Source organism: Chrysochloris asiatica, unplaced genomic scaffold (genome assembly GCF_000296735.1).
Source record: "Chrysochloris asiatica unplaced genomic scaffold, ChrAsi1.0 scaffold00255, whole genome shotgun sequence".
NCBI classification, from domain to species: domain Eukaryota; kingdom Metazoa; phylum Chordata; class Mammalia; order Afrosoricida; family Chrysochloridae; genus Chrysochloris; species Chrysochloris asiatica.
The window spans coordinates 595,367-610,664 of NW_006408773.1; positions in this window are offsets into that span (position 1 = coordinate 595,367).

A 15,298-nucleotide genomic window follows, 5' to 3' on the forward strand; every position below is an offset into this window, starting at 1 on the left:
TTAGCTCTTTTGTTCTGCCAGGTGTCTGTGGCCGCTCTGATCCTTCCCCCACGTGGTCTCACCCAAGATGGCGGCTCCTGGAGCAGCCGAGTGTCCTGAACTAGAAAGCAATAGATTTCTTGCTTCTGCCACAAATTCCCCCTTTATATGTGGTTCAGAGTTCTGGGACCATCCCCTGAGCCTGCTTGGTTGGGTATTCTGTGTTGTTGTTGGCAGAGCTCTTTGCTAGATGGCCACCTGATCCCCTATCTTGTTTGTTCTCTCCAACAGTGAATAATTGTTATCAGGACTGATTGTGAGAGTTGGAAATGTAAAGGTAGACATTTTATAGCAAGGAGGGTAGTGATTAACTTTCCAGTCTAGGAGCAAAGGTCCCTAGGACCATCAACAGAGAAGAGCAGAGAGCGGGACCCTACCAAGAGAAGCAGTGATGCCTGAGATGGAGGCAGAGACTATGACGTGGAGTGATGGAGCAGCTGGGGCTTTAGATCCAGAGAGTGAGAGGGGCTGTGTGCTGAAACCGGGGTGCGGGGTGTATGGGGAGCAGGTTTGCAGGGTATACCCTTTGGTTGGTTGATGATGCATGGAGAAGGTATAAAACCATGGCAATGAGATGATATATGATAGAATGAATGTAAAAATTATGTTCCCCCATGTAAACTATCACATAATTCACAATAAAACATTAAAAAAAGTTAAACAAACAAACAAACAAACAAACATGGATTAAAGAGCTAAATGTGAATCCCAGGATTATAAAGTCCATCAATGAAAAAATAGGGATAAATGTGATGGCACTAATTCAGGGAATGCACAGACTACCAAACATTTTGAAAACTACACAAACAAAAGCAGACAAAATAGATGATTGGGACATACTAAAAATTAAAAACTTTTGTTCATCAAAAAGCTTCACCAGAAGAGTGAAAAGGGAACCAACTCCATGGCACATAACTACCACCACAAATGATATCACAAGAAGCCATGGTGATGCACTGGTTTAAGTGTTTGGTTGCAAATCAAAAGGTCTGTGATTTGAATCCACCAACAGCTCTATGGAATAATGATGAAGCAGTCTGCTTCATAAAGATTTATAGCCTTGGAAACACTATGGAGGGGGTTCTACTCTGTCTTAAAGGTCACTATGAGTTGCAATCAACTTGAGGGCAGTAGGTAGTATATTCAGTGACATCACTATTCATGACTTCTAAAATTGTATTTATGCTTGCCTAACTGTGAAAGGCCACCACTAGTCTGTCAGTTTGTTGGACGGTGGTGACTTGCATGTTACTGTGATGCTGGAAGCCAGTAGAACAAACCAATCTGTGTTGAATGAAGTACAGCCAGAAATCTTCTTAGAAGCCAACATGGTCAGCGTCTCTTAACTTCAGACATTTTGTCAGGAGATGGCAGTCTCTGGAGACGGGTAAAATGGAGAGTCAGTGAAAAAGAAGGAGATCCCCAACAAGATGGATTGGCACAGTAACAGCAGCAATGGGCTCAAGCATAGCAACGATTGTGAGATTGGCACAGGACCAAGTAGTATTTTGTTCTGTTGTGCATAAGGTCAGAACTGACTTGATCACCTAACAGCAACAATGGGTCTGAAAGACATATAAGTAGATGTGAATTTGGAAGGATTATGAGGAGAAAATATCCTTCTAGACTAAATACAAACAATTTCAGTAACAGTTCAGACACTTTATCCTGTATAATAGCTCGTAGGTCTTCAGGAAGTCCACGTTGTATTTCATTACAGAGTAGATGAGCGTGGGATTATTCATCTACTTTAGTAATAATGTAGTGTACTCTAATAACCTAGCTTGAGTGAACAGAACACCTCATTCTGAACAGATCAAGTCTCAACATCAACTCTATGAAGAACTCCAGAAATTTCAGCTCAACTTTCTAAACATCAGATTTCTTATCCTGTAAGAAATCCAGATGTTAACAACTAAGGTCTATGTTGTGCATGTACTAAGCACAAAAATGTGATAAATTGTCTAGATTTCCTGTGTTACATGAGATATTAACAGCATTCTACAGGAGGCATGTGATATGATTGTTGTTGGTGTTAAGTGCTGTAAAGTTGGTTCCTACTTATAGCTACCCTGTATAGGGACTTTTTAAATTGTAAAAATATTTCATAATTTATTATTGTAGCACTGAGTAAAAGAATAAATACTGCTAAATAAAATGATCATAATTAGTTTTGCATCAAATAATAAACATTGCTTTTATAATATAGATTGAGAACTCAAAATTTCCTGGTTTCTCATATTATTCCCTCAAAAATAAGTTTCATATAGTCCTTAAAAAATGAGAAATAGTTACATTAAATTTACTATATATCCAGAAATATTGTAAAGTACGCAGGGGACAAAGCTATGAAAATATCAGGACCATAGTCTCAGGAGACAAAAATACTTATATAACCCCTAGAAACTGTGACACCTACAGAAAATGCACCCTTTCTTTCCTGTTCTCACAAATTCTCCATTTTAGAGCACCATGCTGTGCCAGTTCCAATGTCTGCTCACACAGAAGAAAATAAAGGTGATGTAGAAGATTGATCAGAGGTGCAACACTTCTAAATTCATGTAGTGTGAAAAAATCACCACAATAGTAATAGAGAAAATGCCATAAATATACACATACATTTATCGAATACTTCCTATATTCTGTCAACAGTGCTGAGTGGTTTTCAGTTATTCTTTTATTTATTCCTGCCTATCTATCAACATTCATGGAAGCAGCAGTCAAGAAATCAAACATTAGGCAAATCTGCTGCACAAGACCTTTTTGAAGTGTTGAAGATCAAAGATGTCAGCTTGAGGACTAAGGTGCGCCTGACCCAAGCCATGGTATTTTCAATAACCTCATATGCATACAAAAGCTGGACAGTGAATAAGGAAGAATTGATGCTTTTGAGTTATGGTGTTGGAGGAGAATATTAAAAGTACTATGGACTGCCAAAAGAACAAGTAGATCTGTGTTGGAAGTAGTCAGAGTGCTCCTTGGAAGCCACTTCGTCTTTCATACTTCAGACATATTGTATGGGGTTTTTGAGGAGTGGCTGGTGAGTTTGAACCACTGATCTTACAATTCAAACTGACTTTGTGGTCTAGTGCTTATTCTACAGCACCATATCATTCCCTGTGATATAATGGTAGAAGAAAGGAAAAACCTTGGAGTTAATCCTAGATTTAAAATTTTAACTCTGCAAATTATCATTTCTATTACCTTAACAGATTATTTGAAATAAAGGTAATATTTACCTATAAATGGTTACTGTTAAATTATATATATATACAATTAGCATAGTGCCATGCATATAGAAATACTAATAATAATGGAAAACATTGACTGAACACCTGATGCATGCTCATTGTGCTAAGCACTTTATACGTATTATATAATTTACAATATTCAATACTGTTATGTGCCTGGGCCTTCATATTTTTGGAATTGATCGTGTATGTGTTATATGCTGTTGTGATATCATCCGTTTTCTTAAAACTGGATTTTCTCAGAAATAGGACGCACCAATATTCATCCTTGGGCAAATGTTCCTTGGCTATTAATTCAGCAATTGCAGACCAAAACAATCTCCAGGATCTAGAGTGTCTTTCTTTGAAAACTTCCTCAAAAAGTGCAAACTTCTCTTTCATATATCATTCCTGAAGTTTTGAGTAATGACTTTCTATACCTGATATAATAATATATGTGGATTGTCTTGTTGGACTTCGCTTACATTGACACAGATAACATACTTATTAAGAATACTCCATCACTCAGCAAATTATACCTTCACCTTTCTATATTTCCAATCCCAACCATGCTCACTGCTGCCTTCATTATAGATGGCTGCTTGATCAATATTCTAACAGCACAAATATCTTTTAGCAAGCAACGTCCTGGAATAAATTTACCTTTAATCTGCTTCAGGAGTACTTGTGTGGCATTTTAGTATAAGCACTGGACTGCTAACCACAAGGTTGGTGGTTAAAATCATGTAACCAGCCATTCTTTTGAAATCCTATACAGGGTTGCTATGAGTCAGAACCAACTTGATAGCACTTGACTACAATCTATTTCAAAGTCATGGAGATTATCTCAATAGAAGCCTGAATCTGAATTCCTCTGCCCAGAAAATTGAATTACAAGTGCTTGGACCCTTCAGTGGATATATATATATATTTTTTTTTTTTTTTTTTTCTGTCCAGCAACTGCACTTCCTTTGAGGAACTATTCTTCTTTCATTCCAGTCACGTGGTTCTGATAAGGCTGCTGCTAATCATAATACTCTATTTGGCTTTGACAGACATTTTGGATGTACCCATCCATTTAAGAGATTGATTTTCAATATCAAGGTAGTATGCAGCAGGAGCTGGCAGAATTTGCAATGAAACAGTGCTCATCGTAATAAGAGATGCCTTACTACTATAATAAGGAAATCCAGAGGTGTGCACTATTCAGAAATGAAGACTAAAAGTTAAATGTGTTAGTGCAACGTGTTAGTATTTTTGCTTTTTCTAACCTAGTCATTCTAGTTAACATTTACTTAGTTGTCTTTAAGTATATCTAGTTATCAACAGTTCTTCAAGCAAAAAATGAGAATTTTGTGTTGATAAGTAACTTTCTGAGTCTCTTGGCTTATTCCAGCTAACTTAGTTTACTAGTTATTAGTTATTTAGTTGCTAGTTAGCTTGCTTTTCTCTGTTTGTTTCTGGTTTTCTATAGCTCTCAGTTGTTATTCTAACAAAAAAATAAGTTCAAATTTAGAGACTTGTGCTTTTGGGGGCTTCTTGGTTTCCTCTAAGGAATTCATAGCTTAGTAGATTATGAGCTGGGCTGATAACAACAAGGTCAGCAGTTCGAATCTACCATTTGCTCCATGGAAGAAACATAAGTCTTTCTGCTTCTGTAAAAATGTATAGCCTCAGAAACCCCATAGGGTCACTATTAGTAGGAATCTACTTGATGGCACACAGTTACCATCACCACTTCGGCTTTCTCTAGCTACTTCTGCTTACCTCTAGTTAATGAGTTATCTAGTCACTATCAGGTACATCTACTTATCAGTAGTTATTCACTAAGCCTGCTTCCTTTTCTTAGGAACACAGCTAAACTACTTTTCCTAGTCTCTCCTTGTCTAAGTGGGAATGTATGTTTCTTCCCAGTGAAATATGAACACAAATGATGTATCTTCTGCACTGAGAGAGGTAAGAGTGGATGTGTTTTCTTCACATTCTCACTCATTCCCCTCCATAATGATCTTAGATATTATGTGTTGCAAATACTGGCATTATAAAATGGAAGGAGTCCAAGTCCCTGAATGACTGGAGAGAGCAGACATTCCTCTTCCTCCTGCTAGTCACATTGTACTTTGATATGAATGAGCAAAAAATATTTGCTGAGTTAAGTCACTAAAACATTGAGGTAGTACTTACTTATTATAACAAAGACACTGTATCACTATTGTAAATTGCCTAGTTTATTTTTCTGTCTCCTTCATTAGACTATGAATTCCTTGAGGGCAATGGCAGTTTTATTTGTTGTTGTTGTTAAGGGTATTTAGTCAGTACTGACTCATAGCAACTCTGTATAGGGTTTCCAAGGAGTGGCTAGTGAGTTTGAACTACCAACCTTGTGGTTCAAACAAACCTTGTGGTCTAGTGTTTTATCCCACAGTGCCATACCAGGACTCCTAATTTTTATTTATTCCTTATTATATTTTTAGGTGTATTTTTATATTCTTATTGCAGTGCTCAGCACATAGTAACTTCAATAATTGTATTATTGAATGAATCCCACAATCAATTAGATATGCACTGACAGAACCCCTCCCTCTTATTGCCTTACTGTCTTCATTAGAGGGAAGATCCCACTTTTTTCTTAATGGAAACTCACTCATCGCTTCTCTAAGTCTTACTTGTAGATAGGGAGAAGAGCTTTGTAATGACTCTGATCTATTTGGTAAGGTTTAGATATCAACTAGTGGCTCACACATATTAGAATTGGGGATTTATATTCTATATGTTTTGTTGTTGTTAAGTGCTATCTAGTTGATTCTGATTCATACTGACCTTGCACAGGTTTTCCAAGGAGCAGCTGGTGGGTTTGAACTACCAATCTTGAGGTGAACAATTCAGTACGTATCCTACAGTGCCCACTAGGACACCATATGTAATTGAGTCCAAATTTAAGTGGCCTGGAAGAAGTTAAAATAATTTTTCTAAAAGGCTGAATTTCTCTTATGGAGTCCATAGATGTCAGTATAACATAAACAAATATACTGAAAACTGATTGCATGAGATAGAAAGTGTGCATATCAGGGATATTCTGGTATTCATACATAGAGGGTTTATAAAATGGATGTTTGATTAGTTACTCTGGAAAAAGACATAACCAATCAAATAAACATAATTAACCAAACTACTATTTGGCAGTATTTAGTAAAAAAGGAAACGTGTTTTTCACTTTCATAGTTAGAACAATCACATATAATACAGTGGTTGCAAGTTGGGCTACTAACTTCAAGGTCAGCAGTTCCAAACTACCAGCTATTCCGCTGGAGAAAGATGAGGCTTTTTGTTCCTGTAAAGGTTTACAGCATCGGAAACCCTACTCAGGGTTGCTATGAGTCAGAACCAAATCCAAGTCACACCACCATCATACAGAAATCAACATAGTATTTTTAATATGGATGTTTATAATCATTAAGCAAATTTAACTGAAATTTCTTCCATCTCTACCATATATTTTGGAATATGTTTGGCATTTTCTAAATTGGAAGGAGGAAGAAACTTGCAGTGTTAGGTAGAAACATTTTTAGAAGTGTTTAGAAAAGGTCACCTACAAAGATTTCTGAGAATCTTCTAGGACATTCAGGCTATGCAACTTCCTAATCAGTTTTTTTCAGTTCAAGAGGAAGCTAAATTCCACTAAAACAAAACAAAACAAAACAAAAACAACTAGGGGTTATCTTAGAGTCTATTTGATAGCCAAATAACCAGTTGGCTTTTGTTTTGCAGTTTTCATCTATCCTGTGCTTTGTTTGATGCAACCTGAGTATGTGAGTATTACAGAGTGCTGATATAGAACACTGATCTACTCTGGTAGAATTCAGTGCACTGAGTATATTTGTTTTCACTGCTGTGCACATATTACTATAACAGATCTTGTAAAGAAAGTGCAGAGTGATAGGCAGCTTTTGTGTTACTGAAAGACAATGAAGATAAGGTTGCAATTTTCAAAATGTAAGTTTTTAGTTATAATTGTTTTGTGGCACATTCTTTAACCCACTTACACAGAAGACATTACCAATTACCTCTCTGAGTTAAAAAGGGACAATTAGGTCCATAGTTATACTCTAATAAGCATTGCATTATTTAAACCTGTTTTTCTTTTATACTATTAAGATGAGAATTGAATGGTGGCAATGGAAACATATAAAAGTAGTAATTACCTTCTTCAAAGTGCAGATTTTCACATAAACACATTTCATCTGCCAGGTTTAGTAGCTATTTTTCAAAAGAAAAAAAACCTTTTTTTTTTTTCCTATAGAAGTAACTTTTAAAATACAGAATATCATGTTACCTCAAACATATCTCTAAGAAAAGCAAAATGTTTCTACAAATGCTTTAAACTTCCCATTTATTATTATTATTATTTTAATGTTTTATTGTGAATTATATGATAGTTTACATGGGAGAACATTAGTTTTACATTCATTCTGTTGTATATATAGTTTCATTGCCATGGTTACAATCCCATCCACACATCTTCAACCAACCAAAGGGTATACACTACAAGCCTGCACCCTGTTCATCAGCAAACAGCCCCTCTTTCTCTCTGGATCTAAAGTCCCCAGCTGCTCCATCTCTCCATGTCCCATTCATTATTTTTGAGAGATTTTCTTTATAGAATATAGTAAAACTTCCATTTTATTTTACTTTTACTTTTTGGATAAAGAAGCCTGCAGGAAAAGGAAGAGCAGATATCCAATGTTCTTGTTAATTAGTACTTGTTGTTAGACTCCAAAGAGACTGAGAAACATGGCTATGTTAGATCTTGGAAATGAATCTTAATAGATGTCACAGAATTTCTCAGCTTTGAGAGGTGTATCTCACAGTGAATATTCAACAACAGTCTGATGTTTAATATTTGTTAGATAGGCAGGCTGATAGTTAATAAAAACCAAGTCATAAAAAAAAAAATATTATTTCCTGACTTGCCTGAGGGGCAGAATTTAATTTACCAAGTTTATCAGGAAATAAACAATCATGAATTTCCCCCAAAATTCACACTTTAATCAAGATATTTTGAGGTACTTAAGTCACACTGCACATTGAGTATTTGGTAGATAATGTTAAACATTAGCTCAGAATCAAACTTTATCTATCAACTCTACATCATATCGATTTTACAGAGCAACTTGTGTCTGCTTCCTTTTCACAGCGGCCATGGTATTTAGCATACTGAAAACATTCTTTGAAATAAAGACGAGCTTGCTGCACATTACTGAGATATTTTCCTGTCAATCAGCACTCAGGAAACAGAATTGTGAGTTCTTCAGATATCTCCTTTCCTCATTTATCTAGCACAAAAGGCAACTGATTTTTATGCATACCAACCTTGGGTAAGTCACTTATTCTTTTCATGCCTGAATTTATTCATCTTTCAGATGCCTATATTAACAAACACCTATCCCACAGTGTTGGTCTGAGTATCAAATGAGGTATGGTTGTATACAGGCTTTTATAAACTGTAAAGTGCTGTGGATGTGCAATGTGCTAACAATAATAATCTGTTTTAACTGATTATTATTGTTGTGGCTTTTGTTTCTGCTGCTATTTTTTCCTTTACAGAAGACTGTCATTTGTCTTCTTAGCCTTTACAGAAATCATAAGTTCTGAATAAATCCAATCTGTTTAATATTTGTTTATATAGGCTGTTCCAAAGTGAATTGCTCTTTAGCAAAATGCACAAGTTTCAAGCTTCAGTTCAAAAGAGAAATAAGTTGGAAGGTCTGCTCTGCAGCATTCAACATCTGGGGTAAGAAAAAAAGTTAACTCTATACAGAGCAGGATAACATGGACAGAGGTAAATTACATATGCAGATTCTGCTTGATAGTGTTTTGTAAGCAGAAAAACCAAAGAAATACATTTTTTTTTGCCAGATAAACTGTGTAAGCTAACAAACCAAACTAAACCAAGCCAAACCAAACCCACTGCCTTCCAGTTAATTCTGACTCACAGAGAACCTACAGGAGAGAATAGAATTATAACACAGGGTTTTCAAGGCTGTAATGTTTATTGGAATGTTGTTGTGTTGTCAGGTGCCATCGAGTCGGAACGGACTCATAGCTACCCCATGCACAGCAAAACAAAACAATGTCCGATCCTGGGCCAACCTCACTACCACTGCCACACTTGAGTCCATCAATGATGCCACCTGGCCGATCCATCTCGTTGGGGGTCTTCCTCTTTTTCTCTGACCCTCCACCTTACCCAGCATGACATCCTTCTCCAACAACTGTTCTCTCTTGACAATATGTCCAAAGTATGAGAGACGAAGTTTAGCCCTCTTGGCCTCCAAGGAGCACGCTGGCTGCACTTCTTCCAAAACAGATCTATTGGTTGTTTTGGCAGTCCATGGCACTTTTAGTATTCTCCTCCAACACCAAAATTCAAAGGCATCAATTCTTCTATGATCTTGGGAATAGACTGCCACATCTTTCTCCAGAGGAGAGGCTGGTGAGTTCCAGCTGCCCACCTTTTGGTTAGCAGCCATGCACTTTAACCATGGTACTACCAAGGTGCCTAAGTTATCAGAAAGGTTAGGTTTCATCTTTGCTTCCCACTCCCCACAGCAAGTAATCCTAGATATTTATAAATGTCTTAGTGAAACCCAGAAGTTGTCTAGAAATTCTGTTGATCAGAGAATGTAAAGCATATGCCATGGGATCTCAATGTGCAATGTGCTGTTAGGTCTACATGAAAACATCCCTTTGGAAAGCTGATTGCATTGTTGATCTAAGTTTTATGATTTCAGAAGTGTCAAGTGAGCCTGCTGTCCTAAGAAATATGTCTCTCCATTGTTGTTGTTAAGTGCCATCAAGTTGGTTCCGATTCATAGCGACCCTGTACCAAGTTTCCAAGGAGGGACTGGTGTGTTTGAACCACTGACCTTGGGGTTAGCAGTCCATTGCTTATCCTACAGCAACACACGAGGACTCCGTCTTTCCATTAACTGACTTACATCTAAATGTTCACTTTTAGCTAAAGCTTCATTCTAATAGTTTAGATTTTATTTTTCTCATTATTACTTGAAGAAACACATTTTTTTGTATTATTTTAAACTATATTTGCATTATTTAAAACTATGAAGAGACATGTTGTTTAGAACTAAAAGTAAAAATAAGAATAATAAAATATTGATTTCTTGGCAGTCTAATAGAGGTGATACTCTAGGTTGTTAAGGAGTCTCAGTTCCTTTCATGACAGTCAGGAAGAAGTTATTAAGTGCCCCAGGGAAGGGATGAAAATTGGAGACTAGAGAAGCCTCACCTGTTTCAGTAGTTTTCCCTTGTAGACACATTCAAAAGAGATATTTTATTGTTTCAGTGAACTTGGACAAGACCTTACACAATACACACACACCTGTTACTGTGACAGTCATTAAAGGTTCTTTCTATGGAGCATCTGGTCAGCATTAAAGAATTTTAATGAAGAAGAAGGTTATGAGGTAACATCACTAGACGTTTTCCTCTCCCTTTTGATAACAAGCAAAATGTTACTTATCAGACCTATCTTAATTATACTTTGGAAATCAGCATGCAATTTAAATTATCATTAAGCTGCTACTATAGTGTCTTAGGAAGTTTGCACTCTGTTCATTTCTGAAAGATTTTCTTCATCTTAAGAGTCACAGCTGGAGCATGACTAAAACCTAACATCAGCCAGGAACCCTCCTGCTGTGTAGTTTCTTAGCTTTCAGCATAATTATGTAAATCCATCTTTGACATTACAGAAAGGCCAATGACAATGTCAAGCAAATGTTATCCGATTTTCACTTAACACCATTTTAGGTGTTCTCAGAGCTGATGTTCAAGCGCTAAAATATGTTAGCCATTTAAATGTCTAAGGGAGTTGCAGTTTGGTTCCTGCTACTGAGGTGGTGCAATTATAAGAAGAAACTTATCAGTAAAGAAGCCTCTCCAATTCTAGCTCCTCAACTAGCAATGATGCTTTCAGTTTCTGGGTGATTCTCATAATATTCACAGTTGGTTCCCATGATGGTAACTACTGTCAACTCTTCTACTGTGGAATTAGGATGTGTCTGAATGTGAAATAGAAGCATGTGCAGGCAGTGTTTCACTGTTGTATTTTGACTGTGATGTGTAGTTTTGTTTTTGTATAGGTTTCCCCAGTATAGCCATAAAGATACAGGAGTCCATAAATCTTATGTTGTTGTTGTTTTTTCTTTAAATTTTTATTGTGGATTGAGTAAAAGTTTACAGGGCAGATCATCAGTTTTACATTCAACAAATCATACAACTTGTTTCATCACAATGATTACAATCCCTTCAATGGACCATCAGTTAACGGTATTTCTCTCTATTCACTTTAGCTCTTTTTTTTTTTTTTTTTACTGTGCTGTTATTGATAGTTCCTTTTTTAAAAAAATGTTTTATTGTGAGTTATGTAATAGTTTACACGGGAGAACATCAGTTTTACATTCATTCTATCATATATCATTTCATTGCCATGGTTACAATCCCTTCCATGCATCATCAACCTACTAAACGGTATACACTACAAGCCTGCACCCCTGTCGTCAGCACACAGCCCCTCTCCCTCTCTGGATCTAAAATTCCCAGCTGCTCCATCTCTCCACGTCATCATCTCTGCCTCCATCTCTGGCGTCACTACTTCTCTGGGTTGGGTCTCACTTTCCGCTCTTATCAGTTGATGGTCCCTGGGACCTCCGCTCCTAGACTGAAAAGTTAATCACTTCCCTCCTTGTTATAAACGTCTACCTATACATTTCCAACCCTCACAATCAGTCCTGATAACAATTATTCACTATTGCATTTCATTTCATCAGCCCCACCTAGACAGATTGGATACTACTCAATGGATAGTCTACCTTCCTCTGCACCCTCTGGATCTAGGTTCCCTCTTGAAAGCTTGTAAGCCAGTCACTTTTTGCCTTTGTAGCCCCCTCCTCCCCATTTTGGGTAGCCAATGTCAAAATTGCCCATCCATGTCTACTCTGTGTGTGGAAGGGGTAGGAATGATTCTTGCGGTAAGGATTTATTCCCTCTTTTGAGCTACTGCATCCATATGTGAAGGTCAACCTCATCAAATTTTATCAGATTACTCTTTTTTTTTTTTTCCCTCTTCTTTCTTCTGGTTGAGCTCTGATAATCCAGTCATTGAACCCAGGTCAAGTGGGTATTATCTGCATGTATGGGTGTTCTTGTGCATATGCCCTCTCTTCTTATCAGCTGGATGCTTCACTCTCCACTCTAGTCCTCTGTGGCTATGTCACTGACTCTGGACCCAAGAGTCCCCAGGTCTTGCCACACTGCTGGCCAACCAGGTCTTCAACTGGGTTCACAGGAGTCTATTGAACGTTGTAGGGCTTAGCTCACCACTTCATTGCTGTTGCTCTCTCACTTCCCCTTATTGGTGGCGAATGTGGTCACTAATCAGAGCATGTATTCCCATTGAGTCTTAGTCTTGGAAGGGGGTTTGCACTGAGGGGACCTGACCACTTGCCTTGATGCCTCCTGGGCAAGCAACTTGCTTGTTCTTGTAGTAACAGTCAGTTTGCCTCTATTGTTTTGTATTTTTCCTGTAGGTCTTTCTTTCACGAAGTGTCTTCTGTTCTTCTAGACTCTTCAGGCTGGTCTGCTCCTCCTTTCAAGTGGAAATTTCCCGTCTCTGAAGATCTGGATGTGGTTCAGGCTTCCACCTATAGGTTTAGGTAATGCAGAGGCTCTGCAGGAAGCCTCCTTTACTGGGCAGGTTGTAGCCCCATTATAGGTATTCCAATCAGTTACAGGCAAATGATAGACTTACAAGCTTTCTATGGTGATGTTTCTGGCTATTCCTTTCTCTCCCCCTCCAGTGTCATTTTCATAATATAATGCAAGGAAAACCAAGATTCAAAAGACAGCCAAGCATCTTAACATTATTCCCCCCCTTTTCCCCATTCCAACCATGTCTCAATCTCTGTATCCCAGAACCCTGTTGTTCCAAGCTTCTGCATACATCATTAATTACCTCTGTCCCACTTAGTCCATTCAAACCTCCCAATTGTTCTCCCATCTGTTTTGTTCTTCCATTCACCTCTCCCTTCTTGTATATTGCCCCCCTCCCCAGCACCCAGACTATCCTGTGTCTAATCCCTGCCCAGTGGTCCACCTTCCCCTCCCTCCCCTCACCCTACCCACACATCCCAGCAACCAGCAAAGATTCCACCCCCCTATAGTGTGGGTTCTTTTTCTTAGTCTTTTACAGTAGTGATCCTATGCAGTATTTCTCTTTTTGTGACTGACTAATTTCACTCAACATAATGTCCTCAAGGTTCATCCATGTTATGTGATAGCTTGCAGCTTCCTTGTTATTCTTCAAGGTAGCATAATATTCCATTGTGTGTATGAACCACAGTTTGTTTATCCATTCTTCAGTTGATGGGCACTTTGGGTGTCTCCATCTTTTTGCTATTGTAAATAGTGCTGCTATGAACATTGGTGTTGTGACTCGTTTTCTTGTGGGTAAATACCAAGTAGAGGAATTACTGGTTCATAAGGTATTTCTATTTTCAACCTTCTGAGGAAGTTGCAGTCCCTCCAGCAATGCAGGAGTGTCCCAGTCTCTCCACAACCCCATCAGCATTGATTGTCCTCTACTTTTTTGATCTTTGCTGTTATTGTTGGTGTGATTTGAATCTCTCTAATGGCTATTGATCGTGTACATTTCTTCATATGTTTGTTGGCTTGGTGAATTGTCTGTTCATGTCCTGTGCCCACTTTTTAATTGGGTTATTTGTCTTTTTCTTGCAAAGGTGTTGTAGTTTCCTATATATTTTAGAAATGAGTCCCTTATCTGATGTGTCATTGGAAAAGATTTTTTCCCATTCTGTGGGTTCCCTTTTTACTTTTCTGGTGAAGTCTTTTGATGCACATAAGTTTTTAATTTTTAGTATATCCCACTCATCTATTTTGTCTATGTTTGTTTGTGTGGTTTTCAAAACGTTTTGTAATTCCCTAAATTAGTGCCTTCATATTTGTCCCGATTTTTTCACTGATGGCCTCCATAATTCTGGGATTCGCATTCAGGTCTTTAACCCATGTTGAGTTGGTTTTTGTATAAGGTGTGAGGTGAAGATCTTGTTTCAATCTTTTGCATATCATTTTCCAGTTCTGCCAGCACCATCTGTTGAAGAGACTATCACCTCCCCATGTGATATATTTAGGTGTTTTGTCAAAACTCAGTTGGCTATATGTAGATGCGTTAATTTCTGGATTCTCGATTCTGTTTCATTGATCTATGTATGTTTCATTGTACCAATACTAAGCTGTTTTGAGCACTGTAGCTGTGTAGTAAATTTTGAAATTGGGAAGTGACAGGCTTCCAACCTTATTCTTATTCTTAAGCAGTGCTTTGCTTATCCTAGGTCTCTGTCTTTTCCATATAAAGTTTGTAATTGTTTTTTCCATCTCTTTGAAGAATGTCGTTGGTATCTGGATTGGGATTACATTATATGTGTACATTGCTTTGGGCAGTATTGACATTTTCACAATGTTAAGTCTTCCTATCCAGCAGCATGGTACATTCTTCCATTTTTTAAAGTCTCTTTTGGTTTCTTGTAGTAGTGTTTTGAAGTTTTCTTTGTATAAGTCCTTTGTTTCTCTGGTTGGATTTTGTCAAATGCCTTTTCTGCATCAATCAATATGATCAGATGGTTCTTTTCTTTTTTCGTTTTTATATGGTGGATAACATTGATCATTTTTCTAATGTTGAACCATCCTTACATCCCTGATATGATGTGCTGCTGGATTTTGTTGGCTAGGTTTTTGTTGAGAATTTTTGTATCTATATTCATGAGAGATTGTTGTTGTTGTTAAGTGCCGTGGAGTCGGTTCTGACCCATAGCGACCCTGAACAGGGTTTCCAAGATTGTAAATCTTCACGGGAGCAGAAAGCCTCATCTTTCTCCCGCAGAACAGCTGGTAGTTTCGAACTGCTGACCTTGCGGTTCACAGCCCGATTCGTAACC